The sequence below is a fragment of the Lethenteron reissneri genome, chromosome 5 (genome assembly GCF_015708825.2).
Source record: "Lethenteron reissneri isolate LAM-NWPU_2019-01 chromosome 5, ASM1570882v1, whole genome shotgun sequence".
In the NCBI taxonomy this organism is placed as follows: Eukaryota; Metazoa; Chordata; class Hyperoartia; order Petromyzontiformes; family Petromyzontidae; genus Lethenteron; species Lethenteron reissneri.
The window spans coordinates 933668-960726 of NC_083783.1; the positions used below are offsets into that span (position 1 = coordinate 933668).

Consider the following 27059-nt stretch of genomic DNA (forward strand, 5'->3'; position numbering starts at 1 on the left):
GTTCCACTGTAGAGAGGTTTTTTTTTATTTTCCATCGCGGTGGTAGTACATCGGAGAACCCCACGGGGAACAGGGGATGAACACACAACATTACACACATGAAGGCGCCCGAGTCGGGAATCGAATCCAGAATTCTTGGTGTGAGGCACGAGGATGATCTCACAGCAGTTGCTCCCAGTAGCCTGTGTAGGTTACACGGGGGCGGATCTTTGGCGAGAGAAAGAGGATGAGAGAGGACGAGAAAGAGAGGACGAGAGAGAGGGGGCATGAGAGAGAGAGAGGATGAGAGAGAGGATGAGAGAGAGAGAGGATGAGAGAGTCGGGAATCGAACCCGGACGCTTCTTGCTACGATGCGCGAGTGCCAGCACCGCGCTGCCGCCTCCCAGCTCCACCGTGCCGGCCGCACGAATCGTGCAGCACGCGGAGTCTCTGCTGCCCGGTGGAGGAGGAGGCCGGGCTAGGTAGTGAAGGAGCGGCAACGCGCGCTTCAATGAGAAACATCACAAGCTGCGCGTTCTTCTTAAAAGGAAGCCGCTGCGGAACCTGGAACACTGCGGGGTCCGCGTCCGCCGCGCTGCGATGAAATCTACGCGACGGCTGTGCCCAGCCAGGGATCGGCGCGAGGTCCCCCAGCGTGGAGCCGCCCCCCCCCCCGTGTCCGCCTGCTCGCCTCTCGCTCTCCACGCAGACTCCGGTCATCCTCGCAGCAGCAGCAGCTTCTGTACTAACCGTCGAACAAATATGGTGGTCATCGCATCGCCTACTTTCAGATGGGGGGCTTCTGCGGCCGTCTGGAACGCTCTTGCGTCCGATATTAGGAAGCCACTGGAGCTATGTAATTTTAAATAATCTGGATTTGAAAACTTTTTTTTCTATAGAACTGCTTTTTGTGTTTTGTGTGTTGTCCTTACCGCGCACCTCCGGTTAGTAGGGTTGGCTACAAAGAAGTTCAACATACAGTGCCGAGGAAAATATTATGAAACTTTTAGGATTTTCACACATTTTACATATTTCAAACAAAAAATGTTATTAGATCTTAATCTAAGTCCTAATAATAGATAAAGATAAACTTATTAAACAAATTACACAAAAAACATGATACTCTTTCAACATTTATTTATCATCAAATTATTATACGTAATTAAGCAAGTGTGAAAAAGTTTGTGAACCTTTAGATTCAGTCACTGACTGCAACTAAGCGTTTCCTGTAACCGTTGGTCAGTCTCTTACATCGAATTTGAGGAATGTTGGCCCATTCCTCCTTGCAGAATCCCTTAAATTCGGTGATATTCGAGGGTTGTCTTGCATGAACAGCTTGCTTCAGATCGTGCCACAACATTTCAATGAGGGTTAGCTCCGGACTTTGACTAGGCCATTGTAAAACGCGGAGTTTTATTCTTTTGCAGTCAATATTTTGCAGATCTGCTTGTATTTTTAGGATCATTGTATTGCTGCACGACCCACTTTCGGTTTAGCTTCAGCTCACGGACGGGATGGCCTGACATTCTGATACAATGCAGAATTCATGGTTGTGTCAATGGTGGCAAGCAGTCCATGTCCTGAGGCAGCAAAGCAGCCCCAAACCATCACATTCCCAACCACCACGCTTGATACTTGGGATGAAGGTCTTCTGTTCGAAAGCAGCGTTTGGTTTTCGCCAAACATAACGTTTCTCTTTCTATATTTGAAGTTTTCGTGACTGCAAGGATTCATACTCTTCGGTTTTTTCGGTAAAGTCACGTAGGTAAAAATTTTTAATAAATTAAATCACGACGTTTCGGGCGCAACACAAGCGTGTGCTTTCGCTAAGCGGTGTGCTTTCGCTAACTTGTCTCCACCTGAAGAAGGACGCTTGTGTTGCGCCCGAAACGTCGTGATTTTATTTATTAATTTTTTTTACCTACATTACTTTATCGAAAAAACCGAAGAGTATAACGTTCCTCATTAAGGCCAAACATTTCTACCTTTTACTCGTCTGTCCAGCTATCATTGTTCCAGAAGTGTTATGTATCATATAATGTGTTCTTTGGCGAACTTGAGACCGGCAACAATGTTCTTTGTGGAGAGCGGTGGTTTTCTCATTACTATCCTTCCATGAACACCATTTTTGCCCAGTATTTTCTGATAGTTGAGCCATGAACACTCACATTAGCCAAGGCGAGAGTGACCTGCAGATTTTTGGATGTTTCTCTGCGGTTCTTTGTGACTTCCTTGATGATTTTCCGGTTTGTTCTTGGATAGATTTTGGGAGGATGGCTGCTCCTGGGTAGAGTGATTGTGCTCTTGAACTTTCTCTATGTGTAGACGATCGGTCTGACAATGGATTGGTGGAGCCCCAAATCATTCGAAATGATTTTGTAACCCTTTCCGGATTGATGAGCATCAATAACCTTTTTTCTGAGGTCCTCAGAGATGTATTTTAATCGTGGCATGACTTGTTTTCACACACCTGTATGGAGTAAAGACCAAACTCACGAAGTTTCTGATCTTTATGTAGGGCGGAGCCTCAAAAGACGTGGAATTAGTGAATATAAATATTAACAGTGAGGGTAACACTGCGCTACGAGAGAACCTGGGTTCGATTCTCAACTCGTGTGCCTTTCTGTGTAGAGTTTGTATGTTCTCTCCCTGTTCTGCAGAGTGAGAGTGAGTGGAGTTTGTATGCTCTCCCCCTGTTCTGCAGAGTGAGAGTGAGTGGAGTTTGTATGATCTCCCCCTGTTCTGCAGAGTGAGAGTGAGTGGAGTTTGTATGATCTCCCCCTGTTCTGCAGAGTGAGTGGAGTTTGTATGATCTCCCCCTGTTCTGCAGTGAGCGTGAGTGGAGTTTGTATGATCTCTCCCTGTTATGTAGAGTGAGCGTGAGTGGAGTTTGTATGATCTCTCCCTGTTCTGTAGAGTGAGCGTGAGTGGAGTTTGTATGATCTCTCCCTGTTCTGCAGAGTGAGCGTGAGTGGAGTTTGTATGATCTCTCCCTGTTCTGCAGAGTGTGCGTGAGTGGAGTTTGTATGATCTCTCCCTATTCTGTAGAGTGAGCGTGAGTGGAGTTTGTATGATCTCTCCCTATTCTGCAGAGTGAGCGTGAGTGGAGTTTGTATGATCTCTCCCTGTTCTGCAGAGTGAGCGTGAGTGGAGTTTGTATGATCTCTCCCTGTTATGTAGAGTGAGCGTGAGTGGAGTTTGTATGATCTCTCCCTGTTCTGCAGAGTGAGCGTGAGTGGAGTTTGTATGATCTCTCCCTGTTCTGTAGAGTGAGCGTGAGTGGAGTTTGTATGATCTCTCCCTATTCTGCAGAGTGAGCGTGGAGTTCTCTTTCATTCTGAAAAAAGTGAGTCTCGAGACTCGGCGAGGTCTTGTGGGTAAACACGCGGGAGTAATAAATTGTATTTATAGAGCTCGGCCTTCATGTTACTTGGCTCTCCGCTTAACGACCCTGCAGATCACGGCGCGTCTTGCCTACAGCGCGTGGAGGATAGGGGGTGGGGGTGGAGAGAGGCGTGTAGGGGCAAAGGGGAGGGAGAGGGGGGTGAGGGCGTGGGGTGAGGGAGAGGAGTTGGGGGCGCGGGGAGAGGGGGGAGGGAGAGAGGGAGGTGGAGCGTCGCGGGAGGGCGTGGGGGCGTTGGGAGTGGGCGAAGAGAGAGGGGGATGTTTGGGGGGAGGGGCGAGGTGGGGGGGGGGGGCGCGTGGGGAGAGGGGGGGAGGTGGAGGGGGGGAGAGGGGGGGAGGTGGGGGCGTGTATTTCCACGGAGCGCCGCATTCACATGAGTGACGAGTGGCCCGCGATGATCACCGCGATGATGATGATTAGACCACGCGGGGAGTTGGGTTATTTTCTTTTTCTCTCATGCGTCGAGTCTACTTTTAGAGCGATGGAGATCGAGACGCGAGACGCAAGCGGCGCGGGTGCGCCCAAGGGAGCAGCGCGCGGGCGGGGGACGCTTCGGGTCAAACAGCGGAGAGAGTCGCCCACGAAGCGGTTCCCACCTCCAGCGTGGCATCGACTCGCGGCAATGGACCGCGTCCTGCCGAGTGACGCAGATCTGTTGCAGTGTCAGAGCGCCAGAGCCCAACGCGTACTGTTCAACCAGGGCCCCGAGAGCGCTCGTGAGCATCGCTCGGCACTCATTACACGCAAAGCGCTTGCCACAAAAGAATCACACAATGCCTCGCTGATCACGTCCAGGAGCATCAACCATCATCATCACGCGAACTCCGCTCATCCTCGCAGCAGCAGCAGCAGGGATCTGGCTGCTGGCCATGGAACAAAGACCGCCGTCACCGCATCGCGCGGCGCTTTCAGCTGCGCTTCTGCGACCGTCTGGAACGCTTTTCCTTCCGATACGAGGAAGCCACTGGGGGCTACGCACTTTAAAATCAGCAAAAATAACGTATTTTTCTTCCCCCGCATCTCCGATTAGTAGGGCGAGGGAGGTGGGGCGTGGGGAGTACGGTGCAAAAGAAGTGCAATATACTGTACATACAACATAGTTTAAAAGCCGAGTGACAGTATTTAGAAGGCACGGGGCAATGCAAGGGCCTAGGATGAGTGGCCGTGAGAGAGGCCACGTGGGAGTCACGAAAGGGCTACAGAGGAGGGACGCGGCGGAGTGGAGGGGTGAGGGGAAGGGAAGAGGAATCGAATCGGCGATGGAGGAGAGGTGGTGAGGCTTTAAGGGAGGAACGGAAGTGGGATAAGGAGGGGGACTGCTCAATGTGCAGGGGACGTTCATTCCGGTGCAAGGAGGGAAACGTGTTAGGGGTGGCAGCAGGGAACACAACAAGGACATCCATGATAATAATTGGACAAAGGCAGAGTTCCATTTCTTGCACATGTAATGTTTTAATCTGGAACGTGATCGGCCCCACAACAAGCTGGGAAAGACGGCCAATTAAGTTACCGTAGCAATTTGAACAACTGAATACAACTGGGAGTAGCGAATTCAAAGTCTCTAAGTACATTTCACGGACAGAGCTCAGTGGAAGGAGGTCCACGGTCACCGAGAGGACGTGGCTCACGTGGAGAGAGAGAGGAGAACCCACGCACGAACCCGGACACGCGACGCGTGACGATGCCTTTAGCAGTGAACTCAATGCGACGGCCTTACCGTGGGAATGGTGGTGGATGCGTGGTGGGTGCCGGGTAGACACCCGCTCACCCTGCCACACACGCTCACACTGTCTCACTCTCGCTCACTCACAAAGACAAAGATCCCCCGTGTAGCCTTAACAGGATTTGTTGGGGCAAGTGCTGTTGGCGAACACCGAAGAAGGCATGGGACACTAGCCACCACCACGCCCGGCCGCCTTTGTCTCCCAAGTGGCGATGTTTACACTTAGCACCAGGTACTCATTTGAGACTGAGTCGATCTAGGGGAAGACAGGACTGCTTCAAATAATCATTGCCTGGTGTTGGTCGTGAGCAGGAATCGGACTCGGGTTGCCGGGTTCGTAGCGCGATGCGTTAACCGCTACGTGACCGCTCCCCACTCTCTCACACTCGCTCACATAAAGACAAAGATCCCCCGTATAGCTTGAACATACGTTAGGGACAACTGCTGTCAGCGAGCATCTATTAATGCCGACCGGTCGTGGACCTCTCTTAGGGCGACTCAGCTTTTCATGATTACCTAGTTCGGTGTTTTAATATCACCATTGCGGAGGGAAGCCACACGGAGCTCGACGACTCATAGTCAGAAGGGTCCTGCTACACTGGGATGATTGGCTAACACTACTGGCATTGTGTGTTGTGTGTGTTTAGCTATGGGAGGAAACCAGAGAGAACCCGGAGAAAACCCATGCAGACCAGGGGGAGAATGTATACACTTCGCACAGAAAGGAGCCCGAGTCAGGAATCGAACCCATATTTCTTGCTGTGAGACACCACGAGTGCTGTTCACTAACATCAGTTGCTCACAACAGCCAGTGTAGGTTACACGGGGTGGATTTTGGCGAGAGAGGGATGATGAGTGGACAAGAGAGGGAGAGGACAAAATAGAGAGGACGAGAGAGAGAGAGAGGGAGATGAGAGAGAAAGGCGCAAAGAAAGAGGGGTTGCAAGTCATCCTTGCGCAGGGCCCATGCTAATATTCTCTGTATCGTTCCAATTTTAGTGTATGTACTGCCGGAGCAAATACAGGGAGATGAGAGAGAGAGAGAGGGGTGAGAGAGGGCGGGGAGACGCCTGTTGCAGGGCGTGTCGCAAGTTCATGCCGGGAGAGGCTTTAATTTTGCACGAACAGAATTTGCGAAAATGTCGGGCAGTTAAAAATAAAGTCGGGCCGGCCCCGTTGCTCGAGGAGGTCACCGCGTGAATAATGAACGCGCCCCGATTACAAACAGCGGCGAGGACACGCGGCGGCGTTACGCGGAATTATTCGCGCTGCGCCTCCTTTTACTCATAAACAGACGCGACGGCTCCGTCACGTGGGGCGCGCCGCCTCGCAGGGGCTGCGGTGTGGGGGCCACGCAGCGCTACCTCGAACGCGAGGAGCCGTCCCGCAGAGTTGTATACAAACACTCCCTCGACGCGCCGGCCTCTCCCTCTGCCCACTTCGTCCCTCGCTACTCCTCCTCACTCACTCACTCACTCCTCCCCTTCAGTTTCCTCATTCATTACCTCCCCCGGTTCGCCCTCCCCCTCACCAATTAATTAGGAGACTCTTACAACATTCTTCTGCTGCTCATTGTCATGTCCCCAGCTGTCCCCCCAAAACCCATCGGTCATTGCACGTGTACAAAGCTCCCAGCCTTGCCCAGACCACCACCTCAAAAGAACTGAATGTGTGGCCATGTCGTCGCTTATAACCACCAACTCCAAGAGGCAAGTCCTCTCCATGACGCACTGATGGGACTGCCAGAGAGGGGCTTGCAGCAGCAGCAAAGAATGTGGATGGCTACTGTCCTGATGAGTCCGAGTGAGGAAAAAAACCTGTCGAACAGCTGTGTGTGTGGGTTGCTGCCTGTCGTTGGGACGTCCTCAGTTTCTCCACTCTCCCAATCGGTGGTTATCAACGACAAAACGGCCACGCGCGCAGTTTGTTTTTAGACAAGGCTGAGAGCTTCTGTGCACGCAGTGCTGCTCACACACGTGGTAGTGTAGCGGTTAGAGCGCAGCGCTATGAACCCGCCCACCCGAGTTCGATTCCCGCTCACGGCCACCACCAGTGACGATTATTTGAACCGGTCCTGGGCCTCCCGTAGGTCGACTCAGCCTCAATTAAGTACCTGGTGCGGTGTGTAAATATCGTCACTGGGGAGACAAAGGCGGCCGGGCGTGGTCCTTCATAGATGCTACTCGCTAAAAGCACTTGCCCCAACAGTCTGTTGAAGGCTATACGGGGGATCTTTGTCTTTGTTGTTGCGAAGGGGGATTTCTCGCCACAGCTGTGAGACCTCCCCAGGCCTCTCCTAGCTCTCGCAGCGCCCAACACTCAAGCGGCGCTCGCGGCCTCCGAGAGAGAGCGAAGTTCACGCGACAGACGTGCAGACAGCCCCGTCACCGAGGCGCGTGTTTGGGCGACGTGGCTCTTGCTGGAGCCGGGTTCCCCGAGAGCAGCGGCGGCCGCGTGCTCCGTGATAACTGTGGGCACGCTCAGTCAAGTCGCTGGCCAGGTCGCAGCCAAAACAGAGATCCCTCGTGTGGCCATCAATAGACGCTTGGGGCAAGTGCTGATAGCGAGTAGCACCACCAGGATAATGCCAATAGGCGCAGTGCCTGGGGCCTACGAAAACTAAAGGGTCCACGAAAGACATTTTGACTATGTTTTTGTTTGTATAATAAAAAAAACATATAAGTAGAAATATATTTATATAGCATCCGATATGATAATTTTAGTAAAAAATAGTTGAAGACATTTTCGCTTATCATGTTTTATGGCTTACCTTGTTTGTTTTTTCAACAATTTCAAGTTAAATCTGCTTATCTGCGCACACAGCGCGCTTCCCATCGAATGAGGGCACAGACTAAACAATGAACATATCAGCAGTAATGACATCTGTCCACGGCAGGACGAAGTACTAGGGTAGTGATGCACTTCAGATACACTAGAATAGGAGGCACTGTTTATTACACCCTTCACAGGCAGAGAATAACTAGACTTTGGTCAGGACAGCAACAGGCTGCCTGACCAACAACGCTGAAGACGAAGACGATGACTTGCATAACTCCACAGGTTCCATTCCAACATCAACTCCGAGTCCTGTCCGGGGCCCCCCTTTTATCCCTCTAGCGCAGCCTCGCTCCGTCCTCGGCCACGCCCCTTCTAGAACCTACTAGAAGGTTCCCGGGCTTCATCTCACGTGCCCCCTCTGTCACCTTATCCCCACATCATTTCCTCCCGCCTATTCCACGACCTGCTGGCCGACAAGGCTGCTACAGCAGCAGATCCCCTTCTTGCCAGCAATCAGCGCTACGCGCCATAGTGACCCATTCCATGTCACTACACTAGTGTAGTGAGTTCAAGGAGACGTAGACGACGTAGTCGGAGGCACACTTATTTATTCAACCAAAGGGCAGAACACAATACTTGAAGGGGTAACGGCCCCTTCACCCGTCTAACAGGGAGACACCACTAGCGCTAGCCCGGCTAGTCTGCTCCCAGGTCCTCCACTAGAGAGCTAGGGGAGGCTAGCTGATCCAGCTCTGGCCAAGCTAGGATCCCGGCACCCTTAGCCAACCAGGCCGGCTCTTACAAGATCATCGGTTCTGGGCTCTAAGGGCCGCGCCGCTGGCTTGCTCTGGTCGGTCCTTAGAAGGACAGCGAGCCAGGGGAGTCCCATGGCCTATCCTGCTGGTCTTCACTCTTCACTCGTTTAAGCTGTAATACTGGACCCCGAGCCCACCGGCTCCCCGCCTTATATAGCAACTCCCCCCCCGAGGGGTGGGGCCGTGGGGGATCACAGCGCCGTCACAGCCCCCCAGGGCTAGCCGTTGCAGACGTGGATGTAGGCACCCTTACGCGTGCGGGCGCAACCACCCCTTGTGTGTTTGTTCGCCCTCCCGTAACACCCCTACACTAGCATGGGGCAGCAGCACCAACAACTGTAGAAAGTGATCACTGAAGGCCGAACGAAAGAGAAGTGCTTGGGGCCTACAAGAGCCTTAATCCGGCCCTGAGCAACACACACGAAGGCCGGCACGGCACACGAGATGGTGGAGTGTGGCCAGCACCACGCCCGGCCGCGTGGACCAATTGCCCTCGTTTCTCAGTGAAAGGTGATCCACGAATCACACTCTCAGGTGTGAAAGACGTTTGACACACAGTACACATACAGTACACATACAGTACACACACAGGCATCTCCAGCGGGTGCGTGGCTGACTCGTCCAGCGCTCGGCACCCACACTTAACCCCACTGCTACGCGAACCTGCCGATCATCGTAGGAGTAACTGAGGGGTGAACTCAGTTCAGAATCTGAATCTTTATTTACACCTGAAGTCAATCCGATTAAATATGAAGCTCTTTTTTTTAAACAAATGTCCAGTGGAAGCACGGGGTCAGAAAGTTGTCACAGCTGCGTGGACAGAGGCGGGGGTGGTGGGGGAGTTTCAGAAGTTTTGCTCCATCGCTTCACCTGCCGCGTCGGGAAATGGAATCGAACCGACGACCTCTGTAGGGCAAGTCCAGGGATATTCTCATCACAGCACCACCACTGGTGACAGCAGCAGGGGCCTTTGTTTCTCAGCTACGACGGTGAAGATGCGTCGTGTTCAGTGCGAGATATTCCTCTGTATGCGACAAACCGGTAACCGGGTTGTATAACCGGTTTTTTTAATTGCTCGAGTCGCCCTCGTGGCAGCTGCGTGGAGTGGTGGGGGTTGTGCGACATTTGCCGGCACAGCCCCTGGGCCCTCCGCGGCTCCTCTGGCGCACGCAGCGCTCGGGGCGCGATGTCGCGGCTCGCTGCGCCACTCGGATTCACACGCGGACCCCCCCCCCCCCGCTCCAACCCCCCCCCCCCGCTCCAACCCCCCCCACCAGATCCAATGCTCCCGCTCCAACCCCCCCCCCCCGCACCAACCCCCCCCCCCCCGCTCCAAACCCAACCCACCGCTCCAACCCCCGTGGGGGGGGGACCCCACCACCCGCTTGACCCCGCAGAGGAGGTCACGCGCAGCCTCCCCTGGAAGGGCGGGAGGGAGGGGGGTATTGGACATCTGTGAAAAAGAGCTTTATAGCTCATCGGATTCCTCCAGTAGAGTCTGATGCTGGGAGGCAGCACGCAGACCCGTGGCGGCCCGGGGCAGGGCTCCCCTCCCGAGCCACGGCCCCCCTCCAGTAGGGGGCTATGCTGCTGCTGCTGTGCGTGATCCCAATGAGCAACTATGGCACCGTTTCACCAGCATGAATATACTCGCGTAAATCATTCAATAGCCGAATGAATTATTTGCAGACAATTTTCCAGCATTTGGGATGTGGTTTTTGCCAACACCAATGGTGATTAACTGTGAGCGGCCAATAAAAGGTACTGCATTTCCCCTGCATCACTTTAGATTAACATAATGTACATACATAGTATACATACGTAATGTACATACATTATGTAGGTTAATTAACTGTGAATAAGCCACGCTATAATGGATATCCGTTGTAATGTATACGACGACATGAACCCCCTCCCCTCCGGTCTTCGCACCTGATTGGCTCACAAGTGACGACGTCACATTCACCTCCTCGATTTAAGACCGAAACAGGACAATTTCTCAATTTCTACACAATTCTGGCGGTCGCCTGATGAGGCTGGTTGTAATTACCGGCGAAACGTCGTACTCGAATTGTGAATGTGGTGGGTTTACTCCCCAACACACCGGTGTGCTAAACTCGTGTGTGTTGTAGCTGTGTTCTCTCTCTCCCTGCAACACAGGGGGAGAGAGGCGATGCCAACTCCACGCAGAAAGGCGCCCGAGTCGGGAATCGAACCCAGACGACTTTTGCTTCGAGGCTCGAGTGTTACCCTCAAACACCACCACGCAGGCATTTATTTATGTATTTATTGTGCCTCTCCAAACGTCACCGGCCGTCTTGTGTCTCGAGCTCTGTTTTCGATGCTCAAACGCGCGCTGAGCCCAGTTACCAGTCTCACAATTCATCATTTCCCCTCTCTCTCTCTCTGTGGTCCAACACGAACCACGGCACCGCTGCCTCGCACGCCTCGCGATGGGACCAAGATGCCCGCTTTGGTTATTTGTCCACGACGTGGGGTGCTGCCCCCCCCCTAATGAGCTTCTAAAAGTTGCGCAGGTGGGGGGGGGGGGGCTCTTTATAATGGGCTATACCGCACCCACTGCCACCCCCGCCATCCCGTAGACTTGACCCCGCGGATAGATGCACGGACATGACTCACGCGAGCAATTTCGCCGTCATTTATGCGGCACTAATCTCAGCCGCCGTGCATCCAAGCTGATGAATGGAGTGAATTACCTTGCAGGCTAAACCTCGCCGCCGCTCTGCGGTGAGTCCGTCCAAAGCGGGCTCACCGGACTCCTCTCTCCACACTCACTCACACCCTGCTCACACAAACGCATCACACAGACACATCACACACACACACACAACACACACCGCACACATCACACACACCACACACATCACATACACACACCACACACACACACCGCACACATCACACACACACACACCACACACATCACACACACACACCACACACATCACACACGCATCACACACACCACACACACACACCACACACATCACACACACCCCACACACATTACACATCACACACACACCACACACATCTCACACACACACCACACACATCACAAACACACGCATCACACACTTCACACACACACGCATAACACACACCACACACATCACACCACACACATCACACACACACCACACACGTCACACACACGCATCACACACACACCACACACACACCACACACACACCACACACATACACCACACACACACCACATACATCACACGCATCACACACATCACACAGACACACACACACACCACATACATCACACACACACCGCACACATCACACACACACACCACACACATCACACAGACACCACACACACACACCACACACATCACACACACACACCACACATTACACAGACACGACACACACACCACACATATCACACACACCACACACATCACACACACACACCACACACCGCACACATCACACACACACACACCACACACTTCACACGCATCACACACACCACACAGACACACCACACACATCACACACACCACACACATCACACACACGCATCACACACACACCACACACACCCCACCACACACATCACACACATCACACACAAGCATCACACACCACACATACACCCCACACACATCACACACACACATCACACACACGCATCACACACTTCACACACACACGCATCACACACACCACACACATCACACCACACACATCACACACACACCACACACATCACACACACGCATCACACACACACCACACACACACCACACACATCACACACATCACACACAAGCATCACACACCACACATACACCCCACACACATCACACACACACGCCACACACATCACACACACGCATCACACACTTCACACACACACGCATCACACACACCACACACATCACACCACACACATCACACACATACCACACACATCACACACACGCATCACACACACACCACACGCATCACACACACCACACACATCACACCACACACATCACACGCATCACACACACACCACACACACCACACACACCACACACATCACACCACACACATCACACGCATCACACACACACCACACACACCACACACACACACCACACACACCACACACATCACACACAAGCATCACACACCACACATACATCCCACACACATCACACACACACGCCACACACATCACACACACACGCATCAAACACTTCGCACACACACACGCATCACACACAACCAAACACATCACACCACACACATCACACACACACCACACACATCACATACACGCATCACACACACACCACACACACACACCACACACATCACACATATCACAATCCACACATACACCCCACACACATCACACACACACGCATCACACACTTCAAACACACACGCATCACACACACCACACACATCACACCACACACATCACACACACCACACGCATCACACACACGCATAATACACACACCACACACACACCACACACATCACACACAAGCATCACACACCACACATACACCCCACACACATCACACACACACACCACACACATCACACACACACGCATCACACACTTCACACACACACGCATCGCACACACACACCACACATCACACAGACACCACACACACACATCGCACACACACACACACACACATCACACACACACCGCACACACGCATCACACACACACCACACACACCACACACATCACACACAAGCATCACACACCACACATACACCCCACACACATCACACCACACACATCACACACACACACCACACATCACAGACACCACACACACATCGCACACACACCACACACATCACACACACACCGCACATACACCACACACATCACACACATCATACACACCACACACATCACACACACCACACACACCACACACACCCCACACACATCACACACACCACACACACACATTACACGCTCACCACACACACACACAACACACATCACACACATCACACACGCACACCACACACATCACACCACACACATCACACACACACACCACACACATCACACACACGCATCACACACACACAACAGACACACCACACACACAGACCACACACATCACACGCATCACACACATCACACAGACACCACACACACACCACATACATCACACACACACACCGCACACATCACACACACACACCACACACATCACACACACACACCACACATCACACAGACACCACACACACGACACACATCACACACACACACCACACACATCACACACACCACACACATCACACACACCCAACAAACACATCATACACACACACCACACACACAGACATTACACACACCACACACACCACACACCACACACACCACACACATCACATACACACGCATCACACACTTCACACACACACGCATCGCACAGACACACACCACACATCACACAGACACCACACACACACATCGCACACACACACACACACCACACACATCACACACACACCGCACACACGCATCACACACACACCACACACATCACACACAAGCATGCACACACCACACATACACCCCACACACATCACACCACGCACATCACACACACACCACACACATCACATACACGCATCACACACACACCACACACACACCACACACATCACACATATCACACACCACACATACACCCCACACACACACACGCATCACACACTTCAAACACACACGCATCACACACACACCACACACATCACACCACACACATCACACACACACCACACGCATCACACACACGCATAATACACACACCACACACACACCACACACATCACACACAAGCATCACACACCACACATACACCCCACACACATCACACACACACACCACACACATCACACACACACGCATCACACACTTCACACACACACGCATCGCACACACACACCACACATCACACAGACACCACACACACACATCGCACACACACACACACACCACACACATCACACACACACCGCACACACGCATCACACACACACCACACACACCACACACATCACACACAAGCATCACACACCACACATACACCCCACACACATCACACCACACACATCACACACACACACCACACATCACAGACACCACACACACATCGCACACACACCACACACATCACACACACACCGCACACACACCACACACATCACACACATCATACACACCACACACATCACACACACCACACACACCACACACACCCCACACACATCACACACACCACACACACACATTACACGCTCACCACACACACACACAACACACATCACACACGCACACCACACACATCACACCACACACATCACACACACACACCACACACATCACACACACGCATCACACACACACCACAGACAGACCACACACACAGACCACACACATCACACGCATCACACACATCACACAGACACCACACACACACCACATACATCACACACACACACCGCACACATCACACATACACACCACACACATCACACACACACCACACATCACACAGACACCACACACACGACACACATCACACACACACACCACACACATCACACACACCACACACATCACACACACACCACACACATCATACACACACACCACACACACAGACATTACACACACCACACACACCACACACCACACACATCACACACACACGCATCACACACTACACACGCATCGCACAGACACACACCACACATCACACAGACACCACACACACACATCGCACACACACACACACACCACACACATCACACACACACCGCACACACGCATCACACACACACCACACACATCACACACAAGCATCACACACCACACATACACCCCACACACATCACACCACACACATCACACACACACACCACACATCACAGACACCACACCCACACATCGCACACACACCACACACATCACACACACACACCGCACACACACCACACACATCACACACATCATACACACCACACACATCACACACACCACACACTCCACACACACACCACACACATCACACACACACACACACATCACACACATTACACGCTCACCACACACACACACAACACACATCACACACATCACACACGCACACCACACACATCACACCACACACATCACACACACACCACACACATCACACACACGCATCACACACACACCACAGACACACCACACACACACACCACACACATCACACGCATCACACACATCACACAGACACCACACACACCCCACATACATCACACACACACCGCACACATCACACACACACCACACACATCACACACACACACCACACATCACACAGACACCACACACACGACACACATCACACACACACACACACCATACACATCACACACCCCACACACATCACACACACACCACACACATCATACACACACACCACACACACACAGACATTACACACACCACACACACCACACACCACACACACACCACACACACACACACCACACACATCACACACACCACACACATCACACACACACCACACACACATCATACACACCACACACACCACACACACACATCACACACACACACCACACACATCACACACACCACACACACACATCACACACACACACCACACACCACCACACACATACAACCACACACACACACCACACTCATCACACACACCACACACACACATTACACACACGCATCACACACACGCATCACACACACATCACTTTCACGCGGCCCACGCGCACCCGAAGATCCCCCTGCGTGGCCTTCAACAGACCGTTGGGGCAAGTGCTGTTGGCCAGCACGGCACAGGAAGGGGGCGGATGGCCAACACTACGCCCGGTCACCTTTGTCTCCCCAGTTCTGATAATTACACACCTCGTTTAAAGGCCAAGTCGACCTAGGGGGACCCAGGACCGGTTCAGATATTCGCGATCGACATTCGTCACACATCACAATCACTCACACATCAGCTACCCAGGTGCCATGGGTTAACTGAGATGACTGACATATGAATCAGCTGTGCCCCCTACTGTGCCATCTCCCTGCGTTTTATCCACCTGGCGCTCCGCTCGTTGTTGTGAGCGTCGCTCCTCCGCCCTCAGTTGTTGTTGGATGGCGACTTCCTCCAACTGCCCAATAGCAGCGTTCTTCACGAGCCTTCTCCACAGAGGCCGATCTTGACACAAACATCACACACATCCCAAATCACACACATCACACACGCACCGTACACCCACATCACACGCACGTCACACATCACATGAACATCACACGTCACACACACATTACACGCGCATCACACACATCACGCACGTCACACACGTCACACACACATCTGTCACACACATCACCATTCCACCTACGCACATCACACACATTACACTCACCACACACAAATCACGCACACACACACTCATCAAGCACATCGCAAACACGTCACACACATTACACACGCACCACACACATTACACACGCACCACACACAGGGCCGTCCATAGGGGGATGCGGGGCCCGGGGTAAATCTCACTGTGCCCCCCCCCCGACCCGACACCTTCAAACCGAAGCGGCAGTGTGACATCTCAGACCGTGACGTCGAAGCGCGGGGTCCCCCCAAAGCGCCGGGCCCGGGGCGCTCGCCTCGATATTCGCCGTTCCCAAGAGACGGCTCTGCGCACACGCACACACGTCCCGCTGAAGGTGTCCGTCTCCTGTTTATAGCCCTGCAGAGCCAACGCGTGCCATTCCACATGCCTATGGCGGGGGCGAGTCTCTCCACTGCTGACTCCTGCTCCCTCCCTCCGCCCGCAAAGTGTTGGTCACCACGGACACGGGGAGAGTTTGGCCTCGGTTCGCTTCGCTTTAGCGACAAACCGATTGAAAAGCAGCAAACCCGGTAATTAGCGGTTTGCCGCACCGATAGCAACGTCGAGATCAACGGCCGCGACGCCCTTAGGGCTCTGCCGGAGAAGCGAAGAGAGCAGCGGCAGCAGCGGTGGCAACCGCGGTGGCGGTGGTGCAATGGCGAGAGGCCCAAGCGGACTTTGCAATCCAGAGGTTCGCCGGTTCGACTCCATCTCCAGCGGCGCAGCATTTGGAACAGTGGGGGCGCCGCACTTTGCAGTGCGGCGCCTTCAACGTTGACACGAGGGCAGACTGTGTAACACGCGGTGGCGAGATGCCTTTCGCCCTGCGGTTTTTGCAAGTAAAAACTGAAATCGATTCGCCGGGGTTCCTGATTGATTTTTAGCTTTTTAGAACTCGCTAACGGTTTCTAAAGACAAAAAACGGTTACCGGTTTAGCGGTGTCTGCTTGACACGGCCGCACACGCGCGCGCGCCGCCTCCATACGACTCGCGCGCGCCCATGCGCTCCCCCGGGGGGTGAAGATGAATGGAGACCGCTTTGCTTCCCCTGAATGGAATCTAATTGGGTTTTTTTTAATTTTCATTAAATCGCCTTTTGTTCACCGCGGTCTAATGAGAGGGAATTAAGAGAGGTTCGTGCATTGTGGGAGAAGAAAAAAGAAATCGACCACGTGCTCACGGAGCCGCTGAGCCGGACTGCAGTGTCCAGGCAGGGGACGGGGGAGGACGAGGGGGGGGGGACGGGGGGAGAGACGTTCGCCTGGAGTCGCTCCCTGACGAGCGACATTGGCAGGGCCGACGTGCGTGAGCACCTGATCACTCACTAACTCACTCACTGACTCACTCACTCATCCACGCACTCAACCACGCACTCAACCACTCACTCACTGACTCACTCACTGACTCACTCACTCATCCACGCACTCAATCCCTCACTCACTCATCAAAGCACTCAACCCCTCACTCACTCATCCAAGCACTTAACCAACCCCTCTCTCACTGACTCATTCACTCAACCATGCACTCACTGACTCACTCAGCCACTCACTCAACCACTCACTCAACCACTCACTCACTGACTCACTCACTCAACCACGCACTCAACCACTCACTCACTGACTCACTCAACCACGCACTCAACCACTCACTCACTGACTCACTCACTGACTCACTCAGTCACTCAACCATGCACTCAACCACTCACTCACTGGCTCACTCACTCATCCACGCACTCAATCCCTCACTCACTCATCAAAGCACTCAACCCCTCACTCACTCATCCAAGCACTTAACCAACCCCTCTCTCACTGACTCATTCACTCAACCATGCACTCACTGACTCACTCAGCCACTCACTCAACCACTCACTCACTGACTCACTCACTGACTCACTCACTCATCCACGCACTCAATCCCTCACTCACTGACTCACTCACTCATCCACGCACTCAATCCCTCACTCACTCATCAAAGCACTCAACCCCTCACTCACTCATTCAAGCACTTAACCAACCCCTCTCTCACTGACTCATTCACTCAACCATGCACTCTCTGACTCACTCAGCCACTCACTCAACCACGCACTCAACCACTCACTCACTGACTCACTCACTCAACCACGCACTCAACCACTCACTCACTCAGTCACTCAACCATGCACTCAACCACTCACTCACTGACTCACTCTCAACCACGCACTCAACCACTCGCTCATTGACTCAACCACGCACTCAACCACTCACTCAATAACTCACTCACTCAACCACGCACTCAACAACTCACTCATTCTCGCACCCACTAACTCACTCACTCAACCACGCAGTCAACACAAACTCACTCAACCACGCAGTCAATCACCCACTCAATCACCCACTCAATAACCCACTTACTCGCTCGCTCACTCACCGCCTTACTTACCCACTCAGCCATGAGTACATTGTTGGTATTGGCGCTGTGGTTCCGATAGCGCAGGGGGGGGGGGGGCGATCATCAGGCGGGAAGGCGCCGTTGCTGACTATCCCAGACACAACCGACTGTAGTCTCCCACTCGCTTTGGGCGGTGTTGCTGCTGTGTGTAAACTGTTCGTGTCATTTTTCAAATTTTGGCAAATGTGGACCATGACGCCGGCCGGCACAACGGCGGTCTTTAAACTTCCAATGCGAGTGAAGCAGACGGCACGTGGTAGGAGAATATTTTTTGACTGTTAATACGCACCGCGGTGATTAACCAGGGTGGGCCCTGCCGGAACCGAACCTCTGCAACTCGCGGTGAATGCGCTGCTCCCCCCCGGTGCCCACGTGACCGCGCAGACAACACCACGCGCAAAACCAATACCGCGTGGCCAAACATTGGGCCAATGTTGCAGAAGCTCCGCAGAATTGATTTCCCCCCCCCAGCCCAAAATTAATCACGGTTCACTCTGCTCCGCACACAAAAGGGTGGTCGCGCCTTTGCGTGAGCGGCATGCAGGAGGTGGCCAGCGGCACCTTTGTGTCCACAGCCGCGTGGACAAACACCGAGGTCGCACGCAGGGGCCACCGCTGGTAGCGCCCCCCCCCCCCCCCCGCGAGGCCGCCCGAGCAATCTCGCCATGCGCGCTTCGTCACTCGCGCGGCGCGTGCTGATGGCCCCCTCGGGGAGACGCCGGGGACCTCGCCACTGCCCACACGCAATCACGGGGGAGGGGGGGGGGATTCTAAAACGCTGCTTGGTGGCCTCGCGTGCCTTGCCCTTGCCCGTGTCCTCCTCCCTCCTCCTCCTCCGTCCTCATCTCCACTCCGTGCACCGCCTGCAAATGTTGAGACGGCAGCGGTGGCGGCGGCGGTGGCGGCGAGCGCAGTGGAGACAACTCGCGCCTCGCGCGGCGAAAAGGGGCCTGGGTTCCACTCCCGACTCGGGCGGCTTCTGCGTGGGGTTTGTGGTCTCCCCCTCCCCTCCTCCGCTCTGTATCGTTTCCCTCGGGTTTTGCGATTCCTTCCATAGTTAACACAAACATTTAAAACTGATTTTTTTAAAATTTACTTTCAAACTTATGTTTGCGTGTTTAGTGTTGTTACCCTTCCCCTCTGTACCTCCGATTAGCACGGTTGGCTAAATACGGTGCGAAAGAGGTTCAACATAGATACACGCGCACCGACATCCATTGCAACCGAGTTCGATTCCCAGGTCCAGCGGCTAACATCAGCGGCGAGTGATATCAGAACTGCTCCTGGTCTCTCCCTGTCCCCCCAGCGGTGGCTGACGAGCGTCCGGTGATGCAAGGTCCATGACCCGACTCGCCGAGGGGAGGGCTTCATCCAGCAGTGGAGTGCGAAGGCTTCTCTGCTCGCCTCCTCCCACATCAAGCCCAAACTCTCATGCAGGGAATTGGCCGAACTTGCCCCGGGTGTAGCGGGCGCCTCCTGAACGAAAGCGTTCAGACCCAGCGATGCTTCCCTTGGGTCGACACATTATTACATTAATGCGCATTAATAATATAAATACATTATTGCATTAATATATTAATATAACGGAGGTGACATTGGGAAAACCACACTGGATGTTTTTTCCCATTCGTTTGCTCCCGATTGAGTTGGCAGCAGAAGAGAAGCAATTCTGACAGCGTCTGAATAATTGAATCTACACGGATCGTGACTTCGGCGTTCCTCGTCACCTTTCCGCGCTCGCGTCTCTCGGAACCTGAACACCCGTGCCAGCTAAGATGTTCCATCTCCTGCTGGACGGCCCCTCGAGACGTTCCATCTCCATCATTTGTGAATAAATATCTTCACAAATTATAGAAATGTACAAACGCCGCCGCGCGAGACGACGCGGGGAAACGCCTCGTTATCCGCTCTGCTGTTATCAGCCCTCCTGTTATACGCACCGATATTCTCATTGTCTGAGCACAAATTCTTCTCTCCCGTTATCCGCGCTATATCCACGGTCGCTGGCGAGTGCCAATCGCTTCCCTTCTATCCGCGCGGCTGAGTGGGCAAGAGGACAGAGTTCGCTGGTGTCGCGGCAGCACATTTAATCCTGTTTATCCGAAAGCATATTCACGGGTCGCCACGTGTATCGGCTCTCCGTGGCTTGCGTGGCAGGACACAGACGATGGGATTCGGGGTTGAGTTGTTGGTTCGGCCACGGAACGGTTTGGGGCCAAGTTCGTGTCGCAAGGCCCTCCGCCACCCGGCACAGCCACAGATATGTAATTGTCACGGGGTTAGGTTCGACGTTTCGGTTGTAGCTGTGCCAAGCATCTTCAGGATAAGATCCAGGAAGTCAAAATGATATGAACCGTACACGGGAATGTCGCCTGTACACGTGGCGAGAGGGGTGACGCTCAGTCTCCGTGCAGATGGACGCGAACCACCCGCTTGCTGTACTGACCCAGCCCACGGGAAGGGAGGGAGTGGCTCAACGTGCGTGTGTGTGATCCACCACCCTCGCTGCTGCCTCAACAGTGCTGGGTTACAGACCACGAGCAGCGGAGAACGCGACAGCGAGTTGGGGGGGGGCGTCAGGGAGGGCAGCAGCGCACTATCATCATCATCACCATCATCATCACCACCATCGCCATCATCACCTTCATCACCATCATTAACACCACCACCACCACAATTATCATCATCACCACTACCACCACCACCACAATTATCACCTTCATCATCACCATCATTACCACCATCGCCATCATCACCTTCATTATCATCACCACCCCCACCACCACCACAATAATCACCACCACAATTATCACCTTCATCATCATCACCACCACCACTACCACCACAATTATCACCTTCATCATCACCACCACCACCACATTATCACCTTCATCATCATCAATCACCATTATCATCACCATCATCACCTTCATCATCACCACCATCATCACATTCATCATCATCACCAGCAATCGACACGGATCGTGACGCGACTTTCCCCGCCACCTTTGGCTGTCCTTCCGCCGCCCCTGCGCTTAGCGCGATTGGCTACGTACGGTGTGAAAGAAGCTCAACAAAGGTACACGCTAGATTTAAAGCTTTCGTGACTGCAAGGATTCATATTCTTAGGTTTTTTTCGGTAAAGTCACGTAGATAAAAATTTAAAATTAATAAAAGTAAAATAAAATGAAAATAAAATAAAAAATCACGACGTTTCGGAGGCAACACAAGCTTCCGTCTTCAGATGGAACCGTCACAGCACGATAGCTGTATCAAGTAAGATAAATTCCAAGAACACAGTATTTGTATATATACTGGTTGAGGGTGGGAGGAGGCAAGGTAGGCCCTGAATATTATTTTTGTGAGGTTCGGTGCGGCTGAAGCACGCTGCTAGGAATGAGCCTTTGTTGTGTAAACTAGGTGCGGCTGATGTAAAGGTGCGTGTAAATGGGACTGAGCCTTCTGTTATGTCGAGGTGGTGCGGCTGAAACCGCTGCCAGGAATGAGTCTTTTTGTGTAGAATGGTTGAACTGGGAGGTTCTAAGAGTTGTTAAGGTGCGGCTGATGTAAAGGTGCGGCTGCTGTGAATGGGACTGAGCCTTTGTTATGTAGATGAAACAGCACTTTTGTTACGTTGCTGGGATTCATTCTAGATTTGCCAAATATGTGTGGTAAAACTTAAAGTAGGAAAACCAGTGTGAAAAAAGAAGAAGAAACTATACGGTAACTGAAGAATAGTGCCTGTCAAATAAGATGACCCAGATATGTGTAGTTAAAGCTTTTTCGCATGGTTAATAACATCTTTCCAATGATTACTAAGTTTGTACCCATCATCACGGTGGAAATTATCTCTGTGTTTGTATATTTGGATGGCTTCGTGTACAGACCTTTGATGGTAGCCAGGAGGTTTGCAGAGCACCTTGGTCTCGGAAAAGACAATTTCATGAGAGCCCACAGCGTTGTAGCAATGATCGGCAATGCCGTGTTTCAGATCTGACTTGTGCTGGCGGACACGATCAGAGATATGACGTTTCGTTTCTCCAATGTAGCAATCACCACAACTGAAACTCAATTTGTAGACTCCAGGGTATTGTAAGTCAGGAATGACATCTTTCACAGATGGAATTAGATCACGGATTTTATGTACTGTACTGAATCGGACTTGGATCTTATGTTTGTTTAGAATTTGGAGATATTTTTGGTCACGCCTGCTATGTATGGCAACGTGATAGTTTTGATCGGAGTTTCATGTGGCTGTTTCTGTGTGGTGGGAGAAACAGCTTGGCGGATGGTGCCGTCAGAGTATCCGTTCATCCTGAGGGCCCGATGTACATGTCTTAATTCACTGGCCAGGTGGTGTTGGTCAGAAATGCCATGAGCTCTGTGGTATAGCGTTTTGATGAGAGAATTATTTTGAGATGGGTGGTGGTGGGAATCAGGTTTCAAGTAGGAATCTGTGTGGGTGGCTTTCCTGTAGACAGAATGTCCCAAGGATCCGTCAGGTCTCCTCTAAAACAGAATATCTAAGAATGGTAGTTTACCATCTTTCTCCACTTCCATGGTGAATCAGATGGATGGGTGTCTGGAATTGATGTGGTCCAAGAAGTGGTTTAATGCTGGGAGGCCATGTGGCCAAATGACGAAAGTGTCATCCACATACCTCTTCCACAGGGAAGGACGCAGGGTGGATGTCTGGATGGCGTCTGATTCAAACTTTTGATGTAGTATCTCTGTTTACCAAAGTCCCAGTACCTGACACCCTAACAATAATTGAGGACTTGGTCCAACATGGATTGAATTCGGATGTACCTGCGCTGGTTAGCCATTGCCTCGCCAACACTTATTTTACTTGGAATGGCACCTTCTACAAACAGAATGAGGGTACCCCTATGGGCTCCCCCTTGTCACCAGTGATAGCCAACAAGTTCATGGAAAAGTTTGAATCAGACCAAACGCTCATCAGCGGTGGCTGATGAGCGTTTGGTGATGCAAGGTCCATGAGCAGCAGCAGAATTCGGCGATCGAGCTCCTAGGAGGGTATCCTGAGCGGTGTGGCCACCTGCGGCCGAGCTCGCTGCATTCGCAGGCGGTGCACAACGGAGCCCGAGCCAGGTTCGTACGAAGCACCCCCCCGCCCCCATCGCTCCCCCCCCGCCCGCCGCAGCCCCCCACCGCTCCCCCCCGCCCCCCACCGCTCCCTCGCCCTCCACCGCTCCCCCCCACCCCCACCGCTCCCCCGCCCCCCATCGCTCCCCCCCGCCCCCACCGCCCCCCACTCGCCCCTGCATCAAAGGGCCGCGGTGGTGCCGCGCGTGCCAGTGGCTCGCGCACAATGAGCGGGTCACGCCGCCTGCTGCTGCTGCTGCCTGCTGCTGCTGCCTGCTGCTGCTGCCTGCTGCTGCCTGCTGCTGCTGCCTGCTGCCCGCTGCTGTTACTGCCTGCTGCTGCTCGCTGCTGCTGCTCGCTGCTGCTTCTCGCTGCTGCTGCTCGCTGCTGCTGTTCGCTGCAGCTTGCTCCCTGCTGCTGTTTGGTGTTGGCCAAACATCCCAAATAGTTCATGGGACAGAGCAGAAATGTCTACCGCCTACTTTGGCCTTGGCGGTTCTTCAAATACGGCCAATAAGAGCGGATAATGCGATGACCCACTCAATCCACATGGTTATCACGAAACTCAGCGGCATTGGCCACATAAAGAAATTGGAACCGGTAAAAGTGACACGCTGACGAGTGACACCCGATCGTGACGCATGGGGAGTAATTGCTGCAAAAACGCATCACTGGCACATTATCACTTGGGATCACAAAGCAGCAGCAAAATCGCCTCCCACTGCGACAAGCTTAGCAGTCCCCTCCTAAAAAAGAGGCTCGGTGAGGCTTTCCTGGGTTAACAAGCGTCGTGATGAGCAACAACAATAATAACAATGTAGCAACAGCCCCCGATGTTGTGTCACGCGGGCAGCTCTGAAACAGAGGCGCCTCCTCCTCCACCCGTGGGGCACGATTTTGTCACGCAGGCACAAGGCGCGAGCGTCCCACGCGTCCCAGTCCGCGTGAAGATCAATCCGGAGTGTTGATGCCGCGCGTCGTGTCCCCGGCCTAACTGTGACCCTGCCCGCCCCCCGTCGCATGGATCACCACTTTTCGCCTGGTATGCAGGAGGTCATGGGTTTGATCCCGACCCTGACGCCTGCTGTATATTTTGTGTTTGCGTGTCTCTCTCTCTCTCTCCGTGGTCAACGTGCATTTTTCTCCAGCTTCTCCGGTTTTTCCCTTCATGCGGAGGCACGCGGCATGGACGGCTCGGGCCGCACGCACCGCTCGGGGGGAAGGAGCCCGGCCTCTTGGCGCCCCGGCGGCCGCGTGCACATTGATTTGTCGAGGTCCCCGCGCGCTCCAGGTGAGAGCGATAGATAATGCATCGAGTGACAGCAGCAGTCGGGCCCATTCACAATCATTCTATCAGCCGCTGTGTGTGCGTGCGTGAGGAGCAGTAGCCGAGTGGTTAGCGCGCTGCGCTATGAACCCGGCCGCCCGAGTTCGATTTCCGCTCACAACCAACACCAGTGACGATTATCTGAACCAGTCCTCCGGTAGGTCGACTCAGCCTCAAATGAGTACCTGGTGTAATGTGTAAACATTGCCACTGGGGAGACAAAGGCGACTGGGCGTGGTGCTGACCACCCACCCCCTCGTGTGCCGTGCCGGCCTTCATAGGCGCTCGATTATAACACTTTCCCCAACAGTCTGTTAAGGCTATGCAGGGGATGTTTGTATTTTGCGACTGTGTGCGTGAGGAGCGGCGGTAGTGCAGTGGTTAGCGCCGTGCGCGACTAACCAGGTGACCCGAGTTTGATTCCCGCTCACGGCCAACCACAATTGAAGATTATCTGAACTTGTTCCGGGCCTACCATAGCTCGATTTAGCCTTAAACGAGTACCTTGAGACTTTAATTGGTGATGCTCTCCTGCAGGGCCGGATCATGGTCCCGTGATGCCCTTGGACACATGCCTTTTGGAGCCCCCCTGCTCCGCTTTCCTATATTGGTGTTGTGGGGGCCGACGTCCGCCCCGCCGCCCTCGTTGGGCAGGTGGAGCGCAATGTTTGCCCCCTCCACCGCGCCGTTCGGCCCCTCTCACCGGGCCCCCGCCGATCGGGTGATCGTCCCCCCCGCGCCAGCGCCCTCTGAGGGACATGGCCGATTGCCTGGCTCACCACCACCCGGGGTTATCCCGCACACGCCCACCACCACAAAAGTGACCGCAGAAGCGTGCAAGTGCGCGCCCCTGCAGGCGCGTATTTCGCAAACACGCGCACCCCTCCAGGCGCTTATTCCGCGCAAAGGTTTACGCTAAAGAATACGGCGATGTTAATATACGCGCGCACCCCCCGGGTGCTTGAGCCCTAATCCACTTGCACACAGGCTAATGCTAAAGGGCTGTATGAATGTGCACGCGCACCTCCGAGTGGCCAAGCCCCAATCCGCTTG

The 27059-nt window shown here is 53.3% G+C and overlaps 1 pseudogene; it reads right to left on the minus strand.

Moving 5' to 3' along the window:
* Positions 1–6036: 6036 nt before the first annotated feature.
* On the minus strand, positions 6037–6132 carry LOC133353144 (U6 spliceosomal RNA; annotated as a pseudogene).
* Between the last annotated feature and the right edge of the window lie 20927 nt (positions 6133–27059).